We start from the raw sequence: 3,725 nt of genomic DNA on the forward strand, positions 1-3,725 counted from the left end.
CGAGTGCTGGGATTAAAGGCGTGCGCCACCACGCCCCGGCACAACCTCATTTCTTATCGGTGGCTAGTCTCACTATAGACCAGGCTGACTGAAACTCGCAGATCCTCCTCCCTCTGCCTCAGAGTTCTAGGATTACAGGAGTGCCACTGCATCTGGCCTTTCTTCTCTGTTTGAGGTTGTGATGAGAGCAAGGGATAACAACTAGTGAGGGTGGGCAGGCACCATACAAGGGCATTTGTGAGAATGCCCCCGCAGGGCGCCAAGAGTACCAACGCAGATGTCTGCTTCCTGCTTCTGTGCCATCTACCGAATGAGCACCTCTGCCTAGAAGCTACGGTGACTTCGTGACTGCCACTGAGCAATACACCTGGACACCTTGTGGTTGGGCCAAGTGGACTGGCCAGCACACCTCTACCGCACCACCACCACCATGTCCCTGGGATTTCTTACCTTAATGAGTCAGTAGTCCTTAAAAGAGATCTGGAGATGAGGTCCCAAAATTATACCGTCTTCAGAAGAAATCCGGAGACAGGTCCCGAAAATGATACAGCCTAAAATTAATAGAGGTTAAAGGATCTTAATTGGGTTTCGTTTCTCTGGCAGTTAAAGAAATAAAAGGCAGGAAAATTCAGAAGGGCAATAGAGAGAAATAGGAGAGAATTCTCGAGCACCACTGACAGAACCAGCGGTTAAAGGAATGCAGCGTCTACTTAGGGTGAGGAACACACTCACGCGTCAGACACACCGAGAAAAAGATCCTCTGTGAAGGGTGCTCGGGAAGCACCAGTCTCTTCTCTCAAGTCCTGGGGTTTTAAAGCATCCAAGGAGACTTCCTCCCCCACTTTAGGGTTGGTCAGTTTGCCGTTGATTGGTCCGAGACTACGAAACTGTGAAACTACGTGTGACCTGTCCTCATCAGGTCTTGACCTTGTTGAGCCAGTCCCTCAGTAGGGAGTCTCCCCTTGAGGCTTTTGTCTCAAAGTCAGTAGGTGAGGACGCTAGCCATTATCTAGCCACGGCCCCTCTCCCTATCTGGTGCCTACCAGGAAGTCTGTCCAACTTTTACCCTAATGGACAACAATACCAACTTCTGGTAACAGGAAAGAAGATGGGCGACCACAGACTTCACCTGGAGCAAAGAGCTGCCTCAGGCTCACCCGAGGCCTGGGTCCTGCCCAAACTGTGGACACTGTGGGGGTCCTACTCTGCCCTACTCTGCCTCTCCACGGGAAAATCTCTTAGACCTTCTGGGTCTGGTGGCTGGGGGCTGATTGCTGCCCACTGTGGTTGACTGAAGACTTAACGCTGCCCTGTGTGTGTGGCTGCAAAATTCTGTTCACCTCTGCTCACAACGCATCACCATACTGGCTGTTCAGGTGGCAGGTAAATCTGTCATTCTTAATCGACACAGAGGCCATTTGGTCTATACTTCCTGCTCACATTCACCCTCGGACCTCTGGGGTGACGCTGACTGCGTGTTTTATCAGATTGGGGCAGCACAGTAACCTTGGCCTCTCACCTCAGGGAACACAGCTGTTTAGTCAGACCATTTCCTAAGGCCTTGCCTTTTCCAGAGCTTAGTCTCCAGCTGAGGAAGGCCAGCTCACAGCCACGTTTACCTCACAGACAGGCTTCCTGCTGAGGAAGATAAACTCACAAAAACGGATTTCAGTGTGAGAGCAAACTCAAGCTGCTGTGCCATTCTGCCGTTACTCAAAACTTGCTCTCTACTATTCCTTTATTCAAAAGAGCTTGCTTTTCAGTGACTTTGTTTACTAATCAAACACCTATGCCTCAAAGTATTAGATATTTCCAGGTTTAAAAAAAAAGGTTTAAAGTTTATGCAAGTTGCCCAGGTCTGAGGAAGGGATTCAAAGTATGTGAAAATGATTTTAAGGAGTGTGAAAATGAGACTTTAAAGATGGTATACGATGTGAAGACTTCAGGGTTCACTCAGTGGAGTTCAGATGAATCTAGCCCTGGTAAAACACTGGCTACTAAACATTTTAAAAACATCATAGTCACAGGCCCAAAATTGTTAATTTTCTTTGGCTGTTTTCTAAATAAAGGTGCTTCTCATTGTGCTAAAAACAAAGAAACAAAAAACAACAACAACAACTAGACCTCTGTCCCTTTGTCCTCTTCCCTGCCAGGAAATCTCTGTCTTATTACTGATAAATAAATGTCCATGCTCCTATTATGCCAATAACTTTTCAAGCTTTGTTTCGCTATGGCTCAAAGGTCTATTCCGACTGTTTGCAGACATTTGCTAACTGCTTTTCTACAGTGAGTACTTCGTTGCAGAACACAGACAGTGGTCGTTCTATCTAAACCTTTAACCTCTTTTTCTATGCTTAAAACAGTTCATGTAAATTTCAGGGGTTCTATCTGTCACCGTTCAGAAGATATCTTGCCATTGGTAAGCCAATGTAATTGTTCCTTGTCTCTCTCTTCTGGTTCACTCAGCAAACCAGACCCTGTCCCCCACCCCCACTCCCACCCCCCNCCCCCCACATCCACATCCACCCCATCCCAGCCTGCAACTCTGGAATTCCAGCCTGCCTAGCCTGCCAGGACAACCCTCTCCACCTACGAAGCAGCTACAGAGGAGAGACACTACATCACCCTTTATCATCAACAAAAGGCTGGACTATTAGTTCTCTCAGCTGTCCAAATATACAGAAATGAGCTCAAGCTGGACCACAGAAAGATTTCTGGAGGATAAATAAAAGCCACCATGCCTCGGGAACTTTTGAAAGCAGTTCCCATCGGCCAAAAGTTGTCCTTTCCCTTACCTCTGGCAGAAGTGACAGATGGCTCCCATTGACATATACGTACGGCTGCCTATCACAACCCATGCTGGCCTCCAAACTCCCTCCGCTCCTACTCACAAGTACTTGTTACGCATTTCAAAGCTCTCTCGCCCCCCAACGTGTGTGTGTGTGTGTGTGTGTGTGTGTGTGTGTGTGTCTCCTCGAGTCTCCATCTCCCACTATTTCCACTCATTTCCCTGCTCTCCAGTTTCCCTAGCCCTGGCCATGTCAAGTTTCCTGGCCATGTTCAGTCTACTTTCTTTCTCTCTCTCTCTCTCTCTCTCTCTCTCTCTCTCTCTCTCTCTTTCTCTCTCTGTCTCTCTGTCTCTGTGTGTCTCTCTCTGTGTGTGTCTCTCTCTGTGTCTCTTTCTCTCTGTCTCTCTCTCTTGTGCCTACAATAAAAACTTAACCGTATCTTGAGCAATCAAGTCAGCAGTTTCGTTACTGCATCCCCTCGCACACAAGAATGAAACCCATGCTCACAACACATGCTCAAAGCACATGCAAGCTGTTAGATTATGTTAGATTATTTAAAGCAGCTGTAGAGAGATGGAAGAAGGAAAGACAGATAGGCTTGGTCTGACCTTAGGAGGGACCATGTTTATTCACAGCGAGGAAGGACTTTATCACTCACGTGTGCAGATGGCCAAAATGCCTTCAGAAGAAGATAGGATGAGGCCCCTTATAGGGGCGGAAATGACTTCCATTGTCCACAAGGGAGGCTGGGAAGTGTAGTCTTTCAGCAGGAAACTATCATTGCAAACTCGGAGAGGTTTATAGCTGTTATAGCTGTTCTTTTTCTGAGGAGGGTGTTTGTTGGAGTGGTTGGTTCAAGGACCATTGAAGAGGGACCGAGTCTGGTCACGAAGCAGAGAGTCTTAACTTGGAATGTTTGAATGTCATCCTGCATTC

The 3,725-nt window shown here is 47.4% G+C and overlaps 1 protein-coding gene across 5 annotated transcripts in view; it reads right to left on the reverse strand.

Annotated features, from left to right (window-relative positions):
• The window catches only part of Tfpi (tissue factor pathway inhibitor), a 44,667-nt gene extending 41,197 nt beyond the window's left edge, over positions 1-3,470 (reverse strand). For 3 of the 5 annotated variants that reach the window (XM_029537064.1, XM_029537068.1, XM_029537067.1), the window contains exons 1-2: positions 3,398-3,468; positions 451-551 (exon numbers count right to left, since the gene is read on the reverse strand). The gene's annotated coding sequence lies outside the window, so the exon portion shown is untranslated. Of the gene's footprint in view, positions 1-450; positions 552-732; positions 777-3,397 lie in introns of those variants that run through there. The other 2 variants (XM_029537065.1, XM_029537066.1) reach the window with 2 other exon arrangements.
• Between the last annotated feature and the right edge of the window lie 255 nt (positions 3,471-3,725).

The sequence above is a fragment of the Mus pahari genome, chromosome 3, assembly GCF_900095145.1.
Source record: "Mus pahari chromosome 3, PAHARI_EIJ_v1.1, whole genome shotgun sequence".
Lineage (NCBI taxonomy): Eukaryota > Metazoa > Chordata > Mammalia > Rodentia > Muridae > Mus > Mus pahari.